The 24,539-nt window shown below is 44.7% G+C and overlaps 7 non-coding genes across 7 annotated transcripts; all 7 read right to left on the bottom strand.

Moving 5' to 3' along the window:
• On the bottom strand, window positions 1–82 carry trnas-cga (transfer RNA serine (anticodon CGA)). The gene has a single exon. It is a non-coding gene; the product is annotated as a tRNA-Ser (tRNA).
• A 1,264-nt stretch (window positions 83–1,346) lies between these two features.
• On the bottom strand, window positions 1,347–1,418 carry trnaa-ugc (transfer RNA alanine (anticodon UGC)). Its single transcript has one exon. It is a non-coding gene; the product is annotated as a tRNA-Ala (tRNA).
• Window positions 1,419–5,647: 4,229 nt separating this feature from the next.
• trnas-cga (transfer RNA serine (anticodon CGA)) lies at window positions 5,648–5,729 on the bottom strand. The gene has a single exon. It is a non-coding gene; the product is annotated as a tRNA-Ser (tRNA).
• Window positions 5,730–6,981: 1,252 nt separating this feature from the next.
• trnaa-ugc (transfer RNA alanine (anticodon UGC)) lies at window positions 6,982–7,053 on the bottom strand. Its single transcript has one exon. It is a non-coding gene; the product is annotated as a tRNA-Ala (tRNA).
• A 4,203-nt stretch (window positions 7,054–11,256) lies between these two features.
• Window positions 11,257–11,338, bottom strand: trnas-cga (transfer RNA serine (anticodon CGA)). The gene has a single exon. It is a non-coding gene; the product is annotated as a tRNA-Ser (tRNA).
• A 1,252-nt stretch (window positions 11,339–12,590) lies between these two features.
• Window positions 12,591–12,662, bottom strand: trnaa-ugc (transfer RNA alanine (anticodon UGC)). The gene has a single exon. It is a non-coding gene; the product is annotated as a tRNA-Ala (tRNA).
• A 4,228-nt stretch (window positions 12,663–16,890) lies between these two features.
• Window positions 16,891–16,972, bottom strand: trnas-cga (transfer RNA serine (anticodon CGA)). Its single transcript has one exon. It is a non-coding gene; the product is annotated as a tRNA-Ser (tRNA).
• Between the last annotated feature and the right edge of the window lie 7,567 nt (window positions 16,973–24,539).

The following is a 24,539-nucleotide window of genomic DNA, read 5'->3' as shown; positions in this document are numbered from 1 at the left end:
CGTTGTTGACAGGATTCGAACCTGTGCGGGGAAACCCCAATGGATTTCGAGTCCATCGCCTTAACCTCTCGGCCACAACAACAATATGCATACACTCTGAGTTTAAGAAAGTGGAAATGATACACATTATTCTCTGAAACCAACGCAATTACGTTACCAGATTTAACCCTCCATGAATTCTTGCAGGATTGCTTCAATGATATCTGCAGACAGCATGTTTTATTAAGCATTGTAAGCTCAGGTTTGGCAAGACATACCCATATTGGAAGTTGGGAATGTCGCCCAGGCTGCCTCGGCGAGAACTAGAAATTCTAACCCCTAGACCATATGAGAAATTTAAAGATCAAGAGTAACCGATTGAATTGTAACATAAGCCTAATTGATGTTTGAGAGGTTAAGGAACAGTGCATAGTTGGGTCATCAGCTTTTAAACATGCATTTTTAAAGCAGCACATATCTCGGGATTTGTATTTTGCTTTTGGTTCAGCCAAATAGAGCCACTTTGTGATTTTTAATAGAGTTTTTTTTTTAGATGGGATAAGACGCACTATCAAGCATATTTCATATTTCAACAAAAGGTATCTAAAAAATCACTGCCTTGTAATATGGCAAGGTGACAGTCCACAATGTATTTATTGATTTTTTTAAGCTTGTGGATGCAATTTTGATTTTTGAATATCCATTAGCCAAAGAGTAGGAGCTATCATTTATGGCCGTGGCTGGAGAGGCGCAGCGCGGTCAAATGGCCGCGCAGTTTCAGGGACCGCGGCATTTCCCTTATAGCCCGTTATAGCCTCATGGCTAACCCTAACCTTAACCTTAACCTTAACCCTAACCTAAACGCTAACCCTAACCCTAACCTTAACCTTAACTTTAACCTTAACCTTAACCTTAACCTTAACCTTAACCTTAACCTTAACCTTAACCTTAACCTTAACCTTAACCTTAACCCTAACCTTTACCCTAACCTTAACCTTAAACCCTAACCCTAACCCTAACCTTAACCCGGCGCGGTCTAAAACGGCGCTAAAACGCGTTCAAATAGCGCAGCAGTTTCAGGAGCCGCGGCGCGCGGCCGGCACAAAAATAACATGGCAGTTTCGGCCGCGCGCCGCGGCTCTGCAGACACTCCCATCGTTTATACTGCTCAAAGCCCAAAACTACTTAAAAACTTCACTGTAGCGGAAAACAGTTTTGACACACTCCAGATGGGACTTGAACTCACAATCCCTGGCTTATCCATTAGGCCACTGGGGCTCCACGTGTGCTGATGTGATGAATTTAAGCGAAGGTCTCTAAAAAGCAATGCAGCGCAATGTGCCAATTAGCAAAGATGTACTATTGCCTGAAGATGCTGGGGATTGAACCCAGGACCTCATACATGCAAAGCATGTGCTCTACCACTGAGCTACATCCCCTTCATTAAAAATGCTCAGAAATGATAGAATGCACAAAAACAGAACAGATAGAATAGAAACAGAACAGAAACCGTGATCGGATAAAAAATTCTATTCTGTATTTTTTTTTAATTCATATTTTACTGGTTATGGCACAAGTTGTTACTTTACTTACATGTGTGTCACTTTTTGTGTGTTACAGTAACTTCTTTGGCCTGATCACCCAGTCCACAAGTGTTCCTGTACCTATATATTTACAAATCAAGCACTGTTAAGCAGGTGACGTCCTTTGCTGGTCAGGGGGAAGAGAAAGGTATGTTTCCAGCAGGGTTCTAAGAAATATGAAGCAATACCAATGGATTTCTTGCCCATCGGCTTGACCACCTGGCCACCACAATACTGCATCTTTGGAAAAATACAGTGAAAGCTTGAGACCAATAAAAAATCCTTCTGGCTCGGCCTATTAGATCACGGACCTGAAATCCACAATCCCAGATTTTGGAGGCTAGTGTCCTGTGCATATTGCTTATGGGGTTATGTACCCATAATAGGCTCAAATTGCTTCAAAATGTCTAATCATGGGTCTTTTTTTAACCTACATCTTCTTTCACTACACAGCTATCCTTTTCCCCAAACAATAAATAACAATATAGGATGGACAAAAGCAATGTGCTACTAATGTCAGATCCTTATGTAACAAATCTCTCTTAATTAATAATTTTATTTCTTCTTATAATCTTGATTTTATGTTTTTAACTGAAACATAGCTTGACAAAAACACAGGAAATGTAGTTCTGATAGAATCTGCTCCACCCAACTTTAAGTTTGAATCTGAAACACGAGAAAACAAAAAAGGGGGTGGAGTCTGTGCTGTCTTTAGAGATGAAATAATTATCCACAGGTTGTTCTTTTGGGGTGTTTTCATCATTTGAGTATGTATCCTTTAAAATGGAGCTAAAACGGTCTCCATCCATTCTCTTCATTGTTTTATACAAGCCTCCCCAGCACTGCCAAAGTTTTACTGATGATTTTACTGAGATGCTTTCAGTCATATGCACAGACTTTGATGGTTTGGTCATTACAGGTGATTTCAATGTGCATGTTGATAATATTTGTGACAGAAACGCTAAAGAGCTTGATGCTGTCCTTGAAACCTTCAGTCTTACTCAGCATGTGAGAGGCCCCACCCACAGCAAAGGACACACTCTAGATCTCATAATTACAAAGGGGGTAAATATTTCAAATGTTAATGTGATCGATGTTGCTCTGTCTGATCATTTCTGTGTCTTCTTTGACCTGTCTGTTTCTCCCAAACCTCCGGTTGGTCCTGCAATTGTTCAGAGGAGACACATAAGTGATGGCACAGGTGCACTGTTTATGGAAATGATAAACTTTGAAAATGTCTCATGTTCTAATGTAAATGATTTGTTGAACTCTGTTACATCTAGTGTTTTGAATGTTCTGGACACCATCGCCCCTATAAAGGCTAAAATGGTTAAAAATAAGCAGAAGGCGCCGTGGAGAAATGATGATTCGGTCAGGGCACAGAAAAGGGAGTGCCGCAGGGCCGAACGGAAATGGCGCAAGTCAAAGCTCCAGGTTCAAAAAGAGATTTACAAAGAGAAGCTGAACATGTACAACCTAATCTTATGTAGAACTAGGGAAAGATATGTCTCTGAAATTATTGGAAGCTGCAACTCGCGTGTCCTGTTTGCCACAGTAAACAGATTAACAAACCCTCCAGCTCAGCTGCCGTTAGAACTAATTTCCACATCCAAGTGTAATGAGTTTGCATTATTCTTTAATGACAAAGTTCAGGGCATTAAAAATGCTATAAATCCCACAATGCAAAAAAATTACCCTAAAACCACCAAGACACTTAGAGCTAACTCACTTTGCACCAGTAACTGACAAAACTGTCCATGAGATCATCACCAGTCTGAGTTCATCTACATGCTGCCTTGATGTGTTACCCACCAGATTTCTAAAGTCTGTGCTGAACAGTTTGTTAGCACAATTCACTCACATAGTTAACATGTCGCTTCAATCTGGAACATTCCCAATGTCTTTGAAAACTGCGGTCATAAAGCCTCTCCTAAAGAAGAGCAGTCTTGATGCCGCAGTACTGAGTCATTACCGGCCCATCTCTAATCTGACATTTTGGGGCAAAGTCCTTGAAAAGGTTGTTTACCAACAGCTCACAGATTTCCTCTTAATAAACAACTCATTTGATGCTTTTCAGTCAGGTTTTAGACCTCATCACAGCACTGAGACTGCTCTTGTCAAGGTGACAAATGACATCCGCCTGAACACTGACACGGGCAAAGCCTCAGTCTTAATTCTGTTAGATCTGAGTGCTGCTTTTGACACTGTCGATCATGGGATCCTCTTACAGAGACTAGAGGACTGGGTGGGCATCACTGGCACTGCCCTAAACTGGTTAAGGTCCTATCTGGAAGACAGGAAGTACTTTGTTGAAATTGGTAGCTGTGTCTCAGACCACATGACCCTGACCTGTGGAGTGCCCCAAGGGTCAGTCCTGGGTCCCCTTCTGTTCAACCTCTACATGCTGCCGTTAGGTCAGTTGATACGCAGTGAAAATGTGTCCTATCACAATTATGCAGACGACACTCAGATCTATGTTTCACTATCGGCAGGTGACTATGGACCAGTAGATTCACTCTGTCACTGCATCCAACAGATCAGTTTGTGGATGCAAAACAACTTTCTCCAGCTGAACTCAGACAAGACTGAAATAATTGTTTTTGGCCCACAGAAACAAAGAGAAAGTGTTAGCGGTCACCTCCAGAGTCTCGCTCTAAAACCTACAAACCAAATTAGAAATCTGGGGGTAATAATGGACTCAGATTTGAACTTTAATAGCCACGTCAAATAAATAACATCAGCAGCTTTTTACCATCGAAAAAACATTGCCAAAATCAAAAATATAGTGTCAAAACCAGATTTAGAGAGACTTATCCATGCGTTTGTCTCCAGTAGATTAGACTATTGTAACAGCCTGCTCACTGGCCTCTCCAAACGAGTTCTAAAACAGCTGCAGTACATCCAGAACGCTGCTGCTCGGGTCCTGACTAGAACCAGGAAGTATGATCACATTAGTCCTGTTCTCAGGTCTCTGCAATGGCTCCCTGTGGCTCAGAGAATAGACTTTAAAGCAGCTCTGCTTGTGTACAAGTCTCTCCATGGCCTAGCACCAAAGTACATCTTGGATGTGTTAGTGCCATATGAACCATCTCGGACTCTGAGGACCTCAGGGACCGGCCTCTTGCTGGTGCCCAGAGTCAGGACAAAACATGGGGAATCTGCGTTTCAGTTTTATGCAGCTAAAATCTGGAACAGTCTTCCTGAAGATGTGAGACAGGCTTCAACTCTGACAATGTTCAAATCTAAGCTAAAAACAGTTTTGTTTAGCTGCGCATGTGAATTGAAAGGATTTTTTCTTTGCACTCTTCTCTTTTGTTTTTGATTATTAGTTTAAAAAATCAGTTGGATTGATCATTTTTAATTTAGTTAATTTTATTGTATTTCTGTTTCTGTAATTTCTTTGTGATTTGAATGCATTTTTCCTGCTGTGTGAAGCACTTTGAATTGCCTTGTGTATGAAATGTGCTCTACAAATAAACTTGCCTTGCCTAGTTTCAAAGGTAATGTGGAACCGGGAGCTTTCACTGAAGATCGGCTTCCATCATCCAACACATTGCTGACTAGTTTGATGAATTCTAATGAACAATCCCTATAATGCAAGTAAACTTATTCTAGCAGAGGATGGTTTCGATCTATCGACCTCTGGGTTATGGGCCCAGCACGCTTCCGCTGCGCCACTCTGCTGATTGGCAACATCAATGGGACTCGAACCTGCAATCCCTGGTTCAAGAGGCCAGTGCATTATGCCTATGGGGCTGTATAAGTCTAATGGACTCAAATTGCTTCAAAATATGAAATCTAAATTTAAAGGAATGTGGAAGTTGAATCTCGCAACGAAAGACTGTGCTCTAACACTGAGCTACATAACCATCTATTACCTGTCATGATTTTTTTCCCAAGCAAGACCTGGAGACAACCTCTTTCACTTTGTGCCATCAACGGAATATTGAATGGAGATGCAGGGGATCGAACAAAGGATTTCATACATGCCCTCGTTCTGAAAGAACTGCTCCGAAATTAAACATCTGCGAACATGCTGGTTTATAGAATGGAACGAAACCTCAAAAACTGTGCTGCTAAACACACGTTGTTGACAGGGTTCGAACCTGTGCGGGGAAACCCCAATGGATTTCGAGTCCATCGCCTTAACCTCTCGGCCACAACAACAATATGCATACACTCTGAGTTTAAGAAAGTGAAAATGATACACATTATTCTCTGAAACCAACGCAATTACGTTACCAGATTTAACCCTCCATGAATTCTTGCAGGATTGCTTCAATGATATCTGCAGACAGCATGTTTTATTAAGCATTGTAAGCTCAGGTTTGGCAAGACATACCCATATTGGAAGTTGGGAATGTCGCCCAGGCTGCCTCGGCGAGAACTAGAAATTCTAACCCCTAGACCATATGAGAAATTTAAAGATCAAGAGTAACCGATTGAATTGTAACATAAGCCTAATTGATGTTTGAGAGGTTAAGGAACAGTGCATAGTTGGGTCATCAGCTTTTAAACATGCATTTTTAAAGCAGCACATATCTCGGGATTTGTATTTTGCTTTTGGTTCAGCCAAATAGAGCCACTTTGTGATTTTTAATAGAGTTTTTTTTTTAGATGGGATAAGACGCACTATCAAGCATATTTCATATTTCAACAAAAGGTATCTAAAAAATCACTGCCTTGTAATATGGCAAGGTGACAGTCCACAATGTATTTATTGATTTTTTTAAGCTTGTGGATGCAATTTTGATTTTTGAATATCCATTAGCCAAAGAGTAGGAGCTATCATTTATGGCCGTGGCTGGAGAGGCGCAGCGCTGTCAAATGGCCGCGCAGTTTCAGGGACCGCGGCATTTCCCTTATAGCCCGTTATAGCCTCATGGCTAACCCTAACCTTAACCTTAACCTTAACCCTAACCTAAACGCTAACCCTAACCCTAACCTTAACCTTAACCTTAACCTTAACCTTAACCTTAACCTTAACCTTAACCTTAACCTTAACCTTAACCTTAACCCTAACCTTTACCCTAACCTTAACCTTAACCTTAAACCCTAACCCTAACCCTAACCTTAACCCGGCGCGGTCTAAAACGGCGCTAAAACGCGTTCAAATAGCGCAGCAGTTTCAGGAGCCGCGGCGCGCGGCCGGCACAAAAATAACATGGCAGTTTCGGCCGCGCGCCGCGGCTCTGCAGACACTCCCATCGTTTATACTGCTCAAAGCCCAAAACTACTTAAAAACTTCACTGTAGCGGAAAACAGTTTTGACACACTCCAGATGGGACTTGAACTCACAATCCCTGGCTTATCCATTAGGCCACTGGGGCTCCACGTGTGCTGATGTGATGAATTTAAGCGAAGGTCTCTAAAAAGCAATGCAGCGCAATGTGCCAATTAGCAAAGATGTACTATTGCCTGGAGATGCTGGGGATTGAACCCAGGACCTCATACATGCAAAGCATGCGCTCTACCACTGAGCTACATCCCCTTCATTAAAAATGCTCAGAAACAGATCACGGTTTCAGAACAGAAACCGTGATCGGATAAAAAATTCTATTCTGTATTTTTTTTTAATTCATATTTTACTGGTTATGGCACAAGTTGTTACTTTACTTACATGTGTGTCACTTTTTGTGTGTTACAGTAACTTCTTTGGCCTGATCACCCAGTCCACAAGTGTTCCTGTACCTATATATTTACAAATCAAGCACTGTTAAGCAGGTGACGTCCTTTGCTGGTCAGGGGGAAGAGAAAGGTATGTTTCCAGCAGGGTTCTAAGAAATATGAAGCAATGCCAATGGATTTCTTGCCCATCGGCTTGACCACCTGGCCACCACAATACTGCATCTTTGGAAAAATACAGTGAAAGCTTGAGACCAATAAAAAATCCTTCTGGCTCGGCCTATTAGATCACGGACCTGAAATCCACAATCCCAGATTTTGGAGGCTAGTGTCCTGTGCATATTGCTTATGGGGTTATGTACCCATAATAGGCTCAAATTGCTTCAAAATGTCTAATCATGGATCTTTTTTTAACCTACATCTTCTTTCACTACACAGCTATCCTTTTCCCCAAAAAATAAATAACAATATAGGATGGACAAAAGCAATGTGCTACTAATGTCAGATCCTTATGTAACAAATCTCTCTTAATTAATAATTTTATTTCTTCTTATAATCTTGATTTTATGTTTTTAACTGAAACATGGCTTGACAAAAACACAGGAAATGTAGTTCTGATAGAATCTGCTCCACCCAACTTTAAGTTTGAATCTGAAACACGAGAAAACAAAAAAGGGGGTGGAGTCTGTGCTGTCTTTAGAGATGAAATAATTATCCGCAGGTTGTTCTTTTGGGGTGTTTTCATCATTTGAGTATGTATCCTTTAAAATGGAGCTAAAACGGTCTCCATCCATTCTCTTCATTGTTTTATACAAGCCTCCCCAGCACTGCCAAAGTTTTACTGATGATTTTACTGAGATGCTTTCAGTCATATGCACAGACTTTGATGGTTTGGTCATTACAGGTGATTTCAATGTGCATGTTGATAATATTTGTGACAGAAACGCTAAAGAGCTTGATGCTGTCCTTGAAACCTTCAGTCTTACTCAGCATGTGAGAGGCCCCACCCACAGCAAAGGACACACTCTAGATCTCATAATTACAAAGGGGGTAAATATTTCAAATGTTAATGTGATCGATGTTGCTCTGTCTGATCATTTCTGTGTCTTCTTTGACCTGTCTGTTTCTCCCAAACCTCCGGTTGGTCCTGCAATTGTTCAGAGGAGACACATAAGTGATGGCACAGGTGCACTGTTTATGGAAATGATAAACTTTGAAAATGTCTCATGTTCTAATGTAAATGATTTGTTGAACTCTGTTACATCTAGTGTTTTGAATGTTCTGGACACCATCGCCCCTATAAAGGCTAAAATGGTTAAAAATAAGCAGAAGGCGCCGTGGAGAAATGATGATTCGGTCAGGGCACAGAAAAGGGAGTGCCGCAGGGCCGAACGGAAATGGCGCAAGTCAAAGCTCCAGGTTCAAAAAGAGATTTACAAAGAGAAGCTGAACATGTACAACCTAATCTTATGTAGAACTAGGGAAAGATATGTCTCTGAAATTATTGGAAGCTGCAACTCGCGTGTCCTGTTTGCCACAGTAAACAGATTAACAAACCCTCCAGCTCAGCTGCCGTTAGAACTAATTTCCACATCCAAGTGTAATGAGTTTGCATTATTCTTTAATGACAAAGTTCAGGGCATTAAAAATGCTATAAATCCCACAATAAAAAAAAATTACCCTAAAACCACCAAGACACTTAGAGCTAACTCACTTTGCACCAGTAACTGACAAAACTGTCCATGAGATCATCACCAGTCTGAGTTCATCTACATGCTGCCTTGATGTGTTACCCACCAGATTTCTAAAGTCTGTGCTGAACAGTTTGTTAGCACAATTCACTCACATAGTTAACATGTCGCTTCAATCTGGAACATTCCCAATGTCTTTGAAAACTGCGGTCATAAAGCCTCTCCTAAAGAAGAGCAGTCTTGATGCCGCAGTACTGAGTCATTACCGGCCCATCTCTAATCTGACATTTTGGGGCAAAGTCCTTGAAAAGGTTGTTTACCAACAGCTCACAGATTTCCTCTTAATAAACAACTCATTTGATGCTTTTCAGTCAGGTTTTAGACCTCATCACAGCACTGAGACTGCTCTTGTCAAGGTGACAAATGACATCCGCCTGAACACTGACACGGGCAAAGCCTCAGTCTTAATTCTGTTAGATCTGAGTGCTGCTTTTGACACTGTCGATCATGGGATCCTCTTACAGAGACTAGAGGACTGGGTGGGCATCACTGGCACTGCCCTAAACTGGTTAAGGTCCTATCTGGAAGACAGGAAGTACTTTGTTGAAATTGGTAGCTGTGTCTCAGACCACATGACCCTGACCTGTGGAGTGCCCCAAGGGTCAGTCCTGGGTCCCCTTCTGTTCAACCTCTACATGCTGCCGTTAGGTCAGTTGATACGCAGTGAAAATGTGTCCTATCACAATTATGCAGACGACACTCAGATCTATGTTTCACTATCGGCAGGTGACTATGGACCAGTAGATTCACTCTGTCACTGCATCCAACAGATCAGTTTGTGGATGCAAAACAACTTTCTCCAGCTGAACTCAGACAAGACTGAAATAATTGTTTTTGGCCCACAGAAACAAAGAGAAAGTGTTAGCGGTCACCTCCAGAGTCTCGCTCTAAAACCTACAAACCAAATTAGAAATCTGGGGGTAATAATGGACTCAGATTTGAACTTTAATAGCCACGTCAAATAAATAACATCAGCAGCTTTTTACCATCGAAAAAACATTGCCAAAATCAAAAATATAGTGTCAAAACCAGATTTAGAGAGACTTATCCATGCGTTTGTCTCCAGTAGATTAGACTATTGTAACAGCCTGCTCACTGGCCTCTCCAAACGAGTTCTAAAACAGCTGCAGTACATCCAGAACGCTGCTGCTCGGGTCCTGACTAGAACCAGGAAGTATGATCACATTAGTCCTGTTCTCAGGTCTCTGCAATGGCTCCCTGTGGCTCAGAGAATGGACTTTAAAGCAGCTCTGCTTGTGTACAAGTCTCTCCATGGCCTAGCACCAAAGTACATCTTGGATGTGTTAGTGCCATATGAACCATCTCGGACTCTGAGGACCTCAGGGACCGGCCTCTTGCTGGTGCCCAGAGTCAGGACAAAACATGGGGAATCTGCGTTTCAGTTTTATGCAGCTAAAATCTGGAACAGTCTTCCTGAAGATGTGAGACAGGCTTCAACTCTGACAATGTTCAAATCTAAGCTAAAAACAGTTTTGTTTAGCTGCGCATGTGATTGAAAGGATTTTTTCTTTGCACTCTTCTCTTTTGTTTGTGATTATTAGTTTAAAAAATCAGTTGGATTGATCATTTTTAATTTAGTTAATTTTATTGTATTTCTGTTTCTGTAATTTCTTTGTGATTTGAATGCATTTTTCCTGCTGTGTGAAGCACTTTGAATTGCCTTGTGTATGAAATGTGCTCTACAAATAAACTTGCCTTGCCTAGTTTCAAAGGTAATGTGGAACCGGGAGCTTTCACTGAAGATCGGCTTCCATCATCCAACACATTACTGACTAGTTTGATGAATTCTAATGAACAATCCCTATAATGCAAGTAAACTTATTCTAGCAGAGGATGGTTTCGATCTATCGACCTCTGGGTTATGGGCCCAGCACGCTTCCGCTGCGCCACTCTGCTGATTGGCAACATCGATGGGACTCGAACCCGCAATCCCTGGTTCAAGAGGCCAGTGCATTATGCCTATGGGGCTGTATAAGTCTAATGGACTCAAATTGCTTCAAAATATGAAATCTAAATTTAAAGGAATGTGGAAGTTGAATCTCGCAACGAAAGACTGTGCTCTAACACTGAACTACATAACCACCTATTACCTGTCATGATTTTTTTCCCAAGCAAGACCTGGAGACAACCGCTTTCACTTTGTGCCATCAACGGAATATTGAATGGAGATGCAGGGGATCGAACAAAGGATTTCATACATGCCCTCGTTCTGAAAGAACTGCTCCGAAATTAAACATCTGCGAACATGCTGGTTTATAGAATGGAACGAAACCTCAAAAACTGTGCTGCTAAACACACGTTGTTGACAGGATTCGAACCTGTGCGGGGAAACCCCAATGGATTTCGAGTCCATCGCCTTAACCTCTCGGCCACAACAACAATATGCATACACTCTGAGTTTAAGAAAGTGGAAATGATACACATTATTCTCTGAAACCAACGCAATTACGTTACCAGATTTAACCCTCCATGAATTCTTGCAGGATTGCTTCAATGATATCTGCAGACAGCATGTTTTATTAAGCATTGTAAGCTCAGGTTTGGCAAGACATACCCATATTGGAAGTTGGGAATGTCGCCCAGGCTGCCTCGGCGAGAACTAGAAATTCTAACCCCTAGACCATATGAGAAATTTAAAGATCAAGAGTAACCGATTGAATTGTAACATAAGCCTAATTGATGTTTGAGAGGTTAAGGAACAGTGCATAGTTGGGTCATCAGCTTTTAAACATGCATTTTTAAAGCAGCACATATCTCGGGATTTGTATTTTGCTTTTGGTTCAGCCAAATAGAGCCACTTTGTGATTTTTAATAGAGTTTTTTTTTTAGATGGGATAAGACGCACTATCAAGCATATTTCATATTTCAACAAAAGGTATCTAAAAAATCACTGCCTTGTAATATGGCAAGGTGACAGTCCACAATGTATTTATTGATTTTTTTAAGCTTGTGGATGCAATTTTGATTTTTGAATATCCATTAGCCAAAGAGTAGGAGCTATCATTTATGGCCGTGGCTGGAGAGGCGCAGCGCGGTCAAATGGCCGCGCAGTTTCAGGGACCGCGGCATTTCCCTTATAGCCCGTTATAGCCTCATGGCTAACCCTAACCTTAACCTTAACCCTAACCTAAACGCTAACCCTAACCTTAACCTTAACTTTAACCTTAACCTTAACCTTAACCTTAACCTTAACCTTAACCTTAACCTTAACCTTAACCTTAACCTTAACCTTAACCTTAACCCTAACCTTTACCCTAACCTTAACCTTAAACCCTAACCCTAACCTTAACCCGGCGCGGTCTAAAACGGCGCTAAAACGCGTTCAAATAGCGCAGCAGTTTCAGGAGCCGCGGCGCGCGGCCGGCACAAAAATAACATGGCAGTTTCGGCCGCGCGCCGCGGCTCTGCAGACACTCCCATCGTTTATACTGCTCAAAGCCCAAAACTACTTAAAAACTTCACTGTAGCGGAGAACAGTTTTGACACACTCCAGATGGGACTTGAACTCACAATCCCTGGCTTATCCATTAGGCCACTGGGGCTCCACGTGTGCTGATGTGATGAATTTAAGCGAAGGTCTCTAAAACTCAATGCAGCGCAATGTGCCAATTAGCAAGGATGTACTATTGCCTGGAGATGCTGGGGATTGAACCCAGGACCTCATACATGCAAAGCATGCGCTCTACCACTGAGCTACATCCCCTTCATTAAAAATGCTCAGAAATGATAGAATGCACAAAAACAGAACAGATAGAATAGAAACAGAACAGAAACCGTGATCGGATAAAAAATTCTATTCTGTATTTTTTTTTAATTCATATTTTACTGGTTAAGGCACAAGTTGTTACTTTACTTACATGTGTGTCACTTTTTGTGTGTTACAGTAACTTCTTTGGCCTGATCACCCAGTCCACAAGTGTTCCTGTACCTATATATTTACAAATCAAGCACTGTTAAGCAGGTGACGTCCTTTGCTGGTCAGGGGGAAGAGAAAGGTATGTTTCCAGCAGGGTTCTAAGAAATATGAAGCAATGCCAATGGATTTCTTGCCCATCGGCTTGACCACCTGGCCACCACAATACTGCATCTTTGGAAAAATACAGTGAAAGCTTGAGACCAATAAAAAATCCTTCTGGCTCGGCCTATTAGATCACGGACCTGAAATCCACAATCCCAGATTTTGGAGGCTAGTGTCCTGTGCATATTGCTTATGGGGTTATGTACCCATAATAGGCTCAAATTGCTTCAAAATGTCTAATCATGGGTCTTTTTTTAACCTACATCTTCTTTCACTACACAGCTATCCTTTTCCCCAAACAATAAATAACAATATAGGATGGACAAAAGCAATGTGCTACTAATGTCAGATCCTTATGTAACAAATCTCTCTTAATTAATAATTTTATTTCTTCTTATAATCTTGATTTTATGTTTTTAACTGAAACATGGCTTGACAAAAACACAGGAAATGTAGTTCTGATAGAATCTGCTCCACCCAACTTTAAGTTTGAATCTGAAACACGAGAAAACAAAAAAGGGGGTGGAGTCTGTGCTGTCTTTAGAGATGAAATAATTATCCGCAGGTTGTTCTTTTGGGGTGTTTTCATCATTTGAGTATGTATCCTTTAAAATGGAGCTAAAACGGTCTCCATCCATTCTCTTCATTGTTTTATACAAGCCTCCCCAGCACTGCCAAAGTTTTACTGATGATTTTACTGAGATGCTTTCAGTCATATGCACAGACTTTGATGGTTTGGTCATTACAGGTGATTTCAATGTGCATGTTGATAATATTTGTGACAGAAACGCTAAAGAGCTTGATGCTGTCCTTGAAACCTTCAGTCTTACTCAGCATGTGAGAGGCCCCACCCACAGCAAAGGACACACTCTAGATCTCATAATTACAAAGGGGGTAAATATTTCAAATGTTAATGTGATCGATGTTGCTCTGTCTGATCATTTCTGTGTCTTCTTTGACCTGTCTGTTTCTCCCAAACCTCCGGTTGGTCCTGCAATTGTTCAGAGGAGACACATAAGTGATGGCACAGGTGCACTGTTTATGGAAATGATAAACTTTGAAAATGTCTCATGTTCTAATGTAAATGATTTGTTGAACTCTGTTACATCTAGTGTTTTGAATGTTCTGGACACCATCGCCCCTATAAAGGCTAAAATGGTTAAAAATAAGCAGAAGGCGCCGTGGAGAAATGATGATTCGGTCAGGGCACAGAAAAGGGAGTGCCGCAGGGCCGAACGGAAATGGCGCAAGTCAAAGCTCCAGGTTCAAAAAGAGATTTACAAAGAGAAGCTGAACATGTACAACCTAATCTTATGTAGAACTAGGGAAAGATATGTCTCTGAAATTATTGGAAGCTGCAACTCGCGTGTCCTGTTTGCCACAGTAAACAGATTAACAAACCCTCCAGCTCAGCTGCCGTTAGAACTAATTTCCACATCCAAGTGTAATGAGTTTGCATTATTCTTTAATGACAAAGTTCAGGGCATTAAAAATGCTATAAATCCCACAATGCAAAAAAAATACCCTAAAACCACCAAGACACTTAGAGCTAACTCACTTTGCACCAGTAACTGACAAAACTGTCCATGAGATCATCACCAGTCTGAGTTCATCTACATGCTGCCTTGATGTGTTACCCACCAGATTTCTAAAGTCTGTGCTGAACAGTTTGTTAGCACAATTCACTCACATAGTTAACATGTCGCTTCAATCTGGAACATTCCCAATGTCTTTGAAAACTGCGGTCATAAAGCCTCTCCTAAAGAAGAGCAGTCTTGATGCCGCAGTACTGAGTCATTACCGGCCCATCTCTAATCTGACATTTTGGGGCAAAGTCCTTGAAAAGGTTGTTTACCAACAGCTCACAGATTTCCTCTTAATAAACAACTCATTTGATGCTTTTCAGTCAGGTTTTAGACCTCATCACAGCACTGAGACTGCTCTTGTCAAGGTGACAAATGACATCCGCCTGAACACTGACACGGGCAAAGCCTCAGTCTTAATTCTGTTAGATCTGAGTGCTGCTTTTGACACTGTCGATCATGGGATCCTCTTACAGAGACTAGAGGACTGGGTGGGCATCACTGGCACTGCCCTAAACTGGTTAAGGTCCTATCTGGAAGACAGGAAGTACTTTGTTGAAATTGGTAGCTGTGTCTCAGACCACATGACCCTGACCTGTGGAGTGCCCCAAGGGTCAGTCCTGGGTCCCCTTCTGTTCAACCTCTACATGCTGCCGTTAGGTCAGTTGATACGCAGTGAAAATGTGTCCTATCACAATGATGCAGACGACACTCAGATCTATGTTTCACTATCGGCAGGTGACTATGGACCAGTAGATTCACTCTGTCACTGCATCCAACAGATCAGTTTGTGGATGCAAAACAACTTTCTCCAGCTGAACTCAGACAAGACTGAAATAATTGTTTTTGGCCCACAGAAACAAAGAGAAAGTGTTAGCGGTCACCTCCAGAGTCTCGCTCTAAAACCTACAAACCAAATTAGAAATCTGGGGGTAATAATGGACTCAGATTTGAACTTTAATAGCCACGTCAAATAAATAACATCAGCAGCTTTTTACCATCGAAAAAACATTGCCAAAATCAAAAATATAGTGTCAAAACCAGATTTAGAGAGACTTATCCATGCGTTTGTCTCCAGTAGATTAGACTATTGTAACAGCCTGCTCACTGGCCTCTCCAAACGAGTTCTAAAACAGCTGCAGTACATCCAGAACGCTGCTGCTCGGGTCCTGACTAGAACCAGGAAGTATGATCACATTAGTCCTGTTCTCAGGTCTCTGCAATGGCTCCCTGTGGCTCAGAGAATAGACTTTAAAGCAGCTCTGCTTGTGTACAAGTCTCTCCATGGCCTAGCACCAAAGTACATCTTGGATGTGTTAGTGCCATATGAACCATCTCGGACTCTGAGGACCTCAGGGACCGGCCTCTTGCTGGTGCCCAGAGTCAGGACAAAACATGGGGAATCTGCGTTTCAGTTTTATGCAGCTAAAATCTGGAACAGTCTTCCTGAAGATGTGAGACAGGCTTCAACTCTGACAATGTTCAAATCTAAGCTAAAAACAGTTTTGTTTAGCTGCGCATGTGATTGAAAGGATTTTTTCTTTGCACTCTTCTCTTTTGTTTGTGATTATTAGTTTAAAAAATCAGTTGGATTGATCATTTTTAATTTAGTTAATTTTATTGTATTTCTGTTTCTGTAATTTCTTTGTGATTTGAATGCATTTTTCCTGCTGTGTGAAGCACTTTGAATTGCCTTGTGTATGAAATGTGCTCTACAAATAAACTTGCCTTGCCTAGTTTCAAAGGTAATGTGGAACCGGGAGCTTTCACTGAAGATCGGCTTCCATCATCCAACACATTGCTGACTAGTTTGATGAATTCTAATGAACAATCCCTATAATGCAAGTAAACTTATTCTAGCAGAGGATGGTTTCGATCTATCGACCTCTGGGTTATGGGCCCAGCACGCTTCCGCTGCGCCACTCTGCTGATTGGCAACGTCGATGGGACTCGAACCTGCAATCCCTGGTTCAAGAGGCCAGTGCATTATGCCTATGGGGCTGTATAAGTCTAATGGACTCAAATTGCTTCAAAATATGAAATCTAAATTTAAAGGAATGTGGAAGTTGAATCTCGCAACGAAAGACTGTGCTCTAACACTGAGCTACATAACCACCTATTACCTGTCATGATTTTTTTCCCAAGCAAGACCTGGAGACAACCGCTTTCACTTTGTGCCATCAACGGAATATTGAATGGAGATGCAGGGGATCGAACAAAGGATTTCATACATGCCCTCGTTCTGAAAGAACTGCTCCGAAATTAAACATCTGCGAACATGCTGGTTTATAGAATGGAACGAAACCTCAAAAACTGTGCTGCTAAACAGACGTTGTTGACAGGATTCGAACCTGTGCTGGGAAACCCCAATGGATTTCGAGTCCATCGCCTTAACCTCTCGGCCACAACAACAATATGCATACACTTTGAGTTTAAGAAAGTGGAAATGATACACATTATTCTCTGAAACCAACGCAATTACGTTACCAGATTTAACCCTCCATGAATTCTTGCAGGATTGCTTCAATGATATCTGCAGACAGCATGTTTTATTAAGCATTGTAAGCTCAGGTTTGGCAAGACATACCCATATTGGAAGTTGGGAATGTCGCCCAGGCTGCCTCGGCGAGAACTAGAAATTCTAACCCCTAGACCATATGAGAAATTTAAAGATCAAGAGTAACCGATTGAATTGTAACATAAGCCTAATTGATGTTTGAGAGGTTAAGGAACAGTGCATAGTTGGGTCATCAGCTTTTAAACATGCATTTTTAAAGCAGCACATATCTCGGGATTTGTATTTTGCTTTTGGTTCAGCCAAATAGAGCCACTTTGTGATTTTTAATAGAGTTTTTTTTTTAGATGGGATAAGACGCACTATCAAGCATATTTCATATTTCAACAAAAGGTATCTAAAAAATCACTGCCTTGTAATATGGCAAGGTGACAGTCCACAATGTATTTATTGATTTTTTTAAGCTTGTGGATGCAATTTTGATTTTTGAATATCCATTAGCCAAAGAGTAGGAGCTATCATTTATGGCCGTGGCTGGAGAGGCGCAGCGCTGTCAAATGGCCGCGCAGTTTCAGGGACCGCGGCATTTCCCTTATAGCCCGTTATAGCCTCATGGCTAACCCTAACCTTAACCCTAACCTAAACGCTAACCCTAACCCTAACCTTAACTTTAACCTTAACCTTAACCTTAACCTTAACCTTAACCTTAACCTTAACCTTAACCCTAACCCTTTAAGCGCCAAAGTCGCAGAAATGCAACTTTACCGTACAAGGAAATTAATGAAATAATAGTAGAAAATGAATCACTTCAGTCATTGGTCGGTTCGGTGCAACTTCCCTTTATTAGCCAGGTATGATCCAGGGCAGATCCGGTAAGGAAAAAAATGGCTGGAGGAAGTACACGTGGCATGCAATTTACAGCAGATTCTGACTCTGAAGGGTATTATCTCCCCGAGAGTGACGATGGATTTCCAAGTGGAGATGAAGGGACTTCGAAACAACGGACAGGTGCAAAGGACAGACGGAGGCGAGGAACCAGTGGAACCAGTGGCTGCAGTAAAACTTGCCCGGTGGATGAGAGCTGGGACATGCTGAGAGAGGTCGAGGTATTTGAGGCATGGATCAAACCTTTTGAAGACCCAGTTGGCTACACAGGAGAGATGGATCTGACGGATGCTAATCCATTTGATATTCTGTCACTCTTTCTGACCGATCAGTTTTGGACTTTCATTACTGATGAGACAAATAGATATGCACATCAGTGTATGGCACCTATGATTCTGAAGCCACATTCAAGATTTCTTGAGTGGTATGATGTATCAGTCACCGAAATGAAAGCTTTCTTCGCTTTGCATCTCTCCATGGGCCTTGTTGAGAAACCTGAAATCGAGGATTACTGGGGAACATTTTGGCTTACACAAACGCCTGGATTTGGAAATGTAATGTCAAGAAACAGATTTGAAATCATTCTTTCGTTCTTTCATTTTGTCAACAATAATGATTATGTGAGAACAGGCGAGCCCGGGCACGATAAACTGTTCAAAGTCCGCCCAATAATAGATTTGATTATTCCCAAATTTGCAGCAGTTTACAGTCCAATCAAGGAGCTTTCTTTAGATGAAATGACAATAGCTTTCAAGGGGAGATCTTCACTAAAATGTTACTCTCCGAATAAACCTGACAAATATGGCTATAGAGTGTATGCCCTGAGTGAAAGCTGTTCAGGGTATGTTTTGCGCTGGTCAATGCACACTGGACAGTACAAAAATAATGCAAGCAACATCAGTGCAACACACGCAGTTGTCCGTGAGTTGGTTTCTCCCTTTACGGGCAAAGGACACGAGATTTACATGGACAGTTACTATACCTCGCCTGTAATTGCAAATGAATTAGCAGATTTGGAAACTGGACTGTGTGGGACGGTAAGGATTACCAGGTTGGGGATGCCAAAATGCCTTGGTAAAAGTGTCTTACAGCTGAAAAAAGGAGATGACCCAGTTTTTTGCAGAAAGGGAAAACTCCTGGCTTGTGCTTGGCACGATACTAAACGTCTCACCATGTTGTCCACAGTCCATGGAAATGATTGTGTTCAGAGGAGGATCCGATCCAAGACAGATGACACTGGCTTCCGTGACATCAAAAGACCTGTATGTGTCGACCAGTACAACGCCTACATGGGTGGAGTGGACACTGCTGACCAGAGGATGAAGACATACCTCTTTCCACACAGGTCCCGGAAATGGTATCATCGCATATTCAATGCCATTATAAGCATAAGTATTGTCAACTCACACATCATATACACCAAATCCACTCCAGGCCCACACAAACCTTTAAAGGTTTACATTCAGAAGATTATTGATGCATTACTGGCTGATCACTCCAAAAAACAAGAAAGGCGCTCAAGACCGGAGGGTGAAATGCCACAGAGACTCACAGAGCGTCATTGGCTTTGTCAAGCAGAGGGACGTCCAGACTGCGCCGTGTGCTCTGACCGCTCTCGTACCAAAGGCAGGCGGCAAACAAAGTACAGGTGCCGTCAGTGTGGCGTTGGCCTCTGTGCGGTTCCATGCAACGAGAGATACCATACGCTAAAAAACTTTAAATGCTGTCATTTGGATATGTAAAAGTGCAGGGTACCTTGACCCTGGATGGACATCTTTTCTGTGATGGCTCTCTCCTTTCTTCACTGCTTTCTCCACAACCTGCCTGGCACCAATGATGGATGTATAAGTTGGAAAAATAAAAAAAATGAAAAAAATACATAATAAATACCGTGTTTGTCATCATTTGGTCAGAACTTGTAATCAGGGCCCGAGTTTGAAGATGTGAGCAAAAGGGGTGAAAATGGGTTAAAATGTGAAAAAACACCAAAATGAGCAAAATGAAATAATCCCCCATCATCAGTGCACAGTTTGCCCCCAGAAAAGCACTCCCCTGGGGCCTGGAGGTGATCTGACCACCAGAATATAGTACCATATACCCCTGCTGGTCTTAGAAAAAAAACCGAGCTTCCAGCCAATAGTACACTATACCCGAGGGACTCTGTCGTTTTTCGGCAATAGTACACTATACCCGAGGGACTCTGTCGTTTTTCGGCAATAGTACACTATACCCGAGGGACTCTGTCGTTTTTCGGCAATAGTACACTATACCCGAGGGACTCTGTCGTTTTTCGGCAATAGTACACTATACCCGAGGGACTCTGTCGTTTTTCCGGGCCGTAGTATGAAGTTGTGAGCAAAAGGGGTGAAAATGGGTTAAAATGTGAAAAAACACCAAAATGAGCAAAATTAAATAATCCCCCATCATCAGTGCACTGTTTGCCCCCAGAAAAGCACTCCCCTGGGGCCTGGAGGTGATCTGACCATCAGAGTATAGCACCATATGCCCCTGAGGGACTTAGAGTAAAAACCGAAATAGTACACTATGCCTGAAAAGACTCTGTCGTTTTTCTGCAATAGTACACTATACCCGAGCGACTCTGTCGTTTTTCCGGGCCGTAGTATGAAGTTGTGAGCAAAAGGGGTGAAAATGGGTTAAAATGTGAAAAAACACCAAAATGAGCAAAATGAAATAATTCCCCATCATCAGTGCACTGTTTGCCCCCAGAAAAGCACTCCCCTGGGGCCTGGAGGTGATCTGACCATCAGAGTATAGCACCATATGCCCCTGAGGGACTTAGAGTAAAAACCGAAATAGTACACTATACCTGAAAAGACTCTGTCATTTTTCGGCAATAGTACACTATACCAGAGCGACTCTGTCGTTTTTCGGCAATAGTACACTATATACCGTTGGACTTAGTCGTTTTTTGGGCTCGTGGGAATAAGCGTTCAGCTCAAAATTCCCGGGCTAAATCACGCTGCTCCCGAGAAATTCTTACGCTGCTCTCACGCGGAATGTGCAAAATGGTAATGCTGGGAGGGAGGGGCGGGCGGTTTTTGAGAATGACGTTTTTCGCAATCGAAACAGGTACATTTCCTGGTTGTGCGGATACCGGGCAAGGAGCTCGTTTGACGGGCACACGAGAACCGCGATCGATGGGCCCCGTTCTGGTTTTATCCAGCTTCCAAGGCTCCTTCACAGCCGTAATGTCAAGTCATGGTTCGGAGGTGCGGAGGTGAGCGTCGGATCACGGAGCCTCTGAATGGAGCCCCGCGCTCCGCGCTCCACCGGGCTCTAAGCGCCGCTCAGACCCGGCATGAGAGGGTCTATTTTCGGCTTGATTTTACCAGACTCCCGGGCACTTCCAGAAGCTTCCTGTTTGCTCTGATTGCTCGGGGCAGAGCACGGTGTCACGCTGACCACGGGCTGTACGTGGAGGTGAGAGCTGGTTGTAAGGCGGATCACGGAGCCTCTGAATGGAGCCCCGCGCTCCGCGCTCCTCCGGGCTCTAAGTGCCGCTCAGACCCGGCATGAGAGGGTCTATTTTCGGCTTGATTTTACCAGACTCCCGGGCACTTCCAGAAGCTTCCTGTTTGCTCTGATTGCTCGGGGCAGAGCACGGTGTCACGCTGACCACGGGCTGTACGCGGAGGTGACCCGCTCCGTGATCTTAGCGCCGCCCAGACCCAGGGCCATCCACCCCGCATACGGCCAGACTTTGCCCGGCCAGGGAGCACCTTCTGCGGGTCGGAGGCTCCGGGTCGGAGCCCCTGGAGCCTGGAGCCCTCACCGGGCCCCGAACTCGGCTGCCGGAGGCAGTGCAGTGCCTCATGGATAAAAGGCACCCAGCCGTCCAACTCGCGTGAGGCGGAGCAGGGATCATCCGTGAATCAACCATGAAAATGGTACAAATCATGGTTCTATGTATACCAGACAAGGAGCTTGGTCTATTGGCACTCAAGACCCGCCATCGTAGGGCCCCGTTCTGGTTTTATCCAGCTTCGAAGGCTCCTGCGCACTGCGGGTTTGTTTACATTTTGCGGCTGTGGTTTGCTCCGGCTAACCTCACGCCGGACACGTTGGAAGCGAGGCCGAGACAGAGGTCCCACCAGGCGCGGGGCTTCAGTCTGACTGGCTTCCCCCGCGCCTGGCCCCTTGTCTCCGGAGATGGGACCGTCACTCACACCCGCACTGAAGGACGCGCGGCTTGAAGGATGATGGCTGCGCTTAGCCCCTGTGCCAGGGGCTCTGAGCCAGTCCCCTTCAGCCTCAACGCGTCCGGTGGGAACACAGTCCGGGTCCACTGTCACTCACCCCTGCGCAGAAGGACGCGCGACTTGGAGGATGATGGCTGCGCTTAGCCCCTGGCACAGGGGCTCTGCACCAGTCCCCTTCAGCCTCAACGCGTCCGGTGGAACAACAGTCCAGGCCCACTGTCACTCACCCCCGCACTGAAGGACGCGCGGCTTGGAGGATGATGGCTGTGCTTAGCCCCTGTGCCAGGGGCTCTGAGCCAGTCCCCTTCAGCCTCAACGCGTCCGGTGGGAACACAGTCCGGGTCCATTGTCACTCACCCCTGCGCAGAAGGACGCGCGGCTTGGAGGATGATGGCTGCGCTTAGCCCCTGGCACAGGGGCTCTGCACCAGTCCCCTTCAGCCTCAACGCGTCCGGTGGAACAACAGTCCAGGCCCTCTGTCACTCACCCCCGCACTGAAGGACGCGCGGCTTGAAGGATGATGGCTGTGCTTAGCCCCTGTGCCAGGGGCTCTGAGCCAGTCCCCTTCAGCCTCAACGCGTCCGGTGGGAACACAGTCCGGGTCCACTGTCACTCACCCCTGCGCAGAAGGACGCGCGGCTTGGAGGATGATGGCTGCGCTTAGCCCCTGGCACAGGGGCTCTGCACCAGTCCCCTTCAGCCTCAACGCGTCCGGTGGAACAACAGTCCAGGCCCACTGTCACTCACCCCCGCACTGAAGGACGCGCGGCTTGGAGGATGATGGCTGCGCTTAGCCCCTGTTACAGGGGCTCTGCGCCAGTCTCCTTCAGCCTCAACGCGTCCGACGGAACCACAGTCCGAGCCCATTGTCACTCACCCCCGCGCAGCAGGAGGCGCGGCTTGAAGGATGATGGCTGCGCTTAGCCCCTGGGCCCAAGGGCTCTGCGCCAGTCCCCTTCAGCCTCAACGTGTCCGATGGCTCTGCGCGGGGCGGGGGGCAGGGCCGGCGCATGTTTTTGGTCCGACTCCGGTCCCTTCCTCGTCTCTGAGTTTGTCAAATGCAGCGCCTGTCCAGGGCTCACTTTGCTATCAACTGGCTGGTCACCGCCATCGTAGGGCCCCGTTCTGGTTTCATCCAGCTTCGAAGGCTCCTGCGCACTGCGGGGTTGTTGGCATTTGTGGTCCTGATTTGCGCTGGCTCACCCTTACGCTGGACACAGCGCCAGATGATATATTTGGTCCGACTCCGGTCCCTTCCTCGTCTCTGAGTTTGTCAAATGCAGCGCCTGTCCAGGGCTCACTTTACTATCAACTGGCTGGTCACCGCCATCGTAGGGCCCCGTTCTGGTTTCATCCAGCTTCGAAGGCTCCTGCGCACTGCGGGGTTGTTGGCATTTGTGGTCCTGATTTGCGCTGGCTCACCCTTACGCTGGACACAGCGCCAGATGATATATTTGGTCCGACTCTGGTCCCTTCCTCGTCTCTGAGTTTGTCAAATGCAGCTCCTGTCCAGGGCTCACTTTGCTATCAACTGGCTGGTCACCGCCATCGTAGGGCCCCGTTCTGGTTTCATCCAGCTTCGAAGGCTCCTGCGCACTGCGGGGTTGTTGGCATTTGTGGTCCTGATTTGCGCTGGCTCACCCTTACGCTGGACACAGCGCCAGATGATATATTTGGTCCGACTCCGGTCCCTTCCTCGTCTCTGAGTTTGTCAAATGCAGCGCCTGTCCAGGGCTCACTTTGCTATCAACTGGCTGGTCACCGCCATCGTAGGGCCCCGTTCTGGTTTCATCCAGCTTCGAAGGCTCCTGCGCACTGCGGGGTTGTTGGCATTTGTGGTCCTGATTTGCGCTGGCTCACCCTCACGCTGGACACAGCGCCAGATGATATATTTGGTCCGACTCCGGTCCCTTCCTCGTCTCTGAGTTTGTCAAATGCAGCTCCTGTCCAGGGCTCACTTTGCTATCAACTGGCTGGTCACCGCCATCGTAGGGCCCCGTTCTGGTTTCATCCAGCTTCGAAGGCTCCTGCGCACTGCGGGGTTGTTGGCATTTGTGGTCCAGAGCCCCGGCTCTAAGTTAAACCTGTTACCCTAGTAGGCCGGCCTCCGGGTCCCCCTCTCTTCTTCGGTTATGGAGTACATTGGGCGCGGGGGCAGCCAGTGGAGGGCAAGGGCCCTGCCTCCAAGTGTGGTGTAGGGGACAGGGGAGCCAGGGCCTTGGGGTCCTGGTGCTTTTTATCTTTTAAAGTGGCTCAGAGTACCAAGGGCACGGACTTCCAGGGGGCTGCACCAAGGGTGTGTAGCTCGTGTTGGGGTGCTTAAGTGTGGGTACCCGGGGACGAAAGGTGGGCCGGGGCC

This window comes from Eucyclogobius newberryi, unplaced genomic scaffold (genome assembly GCF_026437365.1).
Source record: "Eucyclogobius newberryi isolate DKJ021-1_F unplaced genomic scaffold, fEucNew1.0.hap1 SCAF_60, whole genome shotgun sequence".
NCBI lineage: Eukaryota > Metazoa > Chordata > Actinopteri > Gobiiformes > Gobiidae > Eucyclogobius > Eucyclogobius newberryi.
Note: the sequence above shows the minus strand (reverse complement) of the source record. Positions and strands in the feature narration are given on the sequence as shown.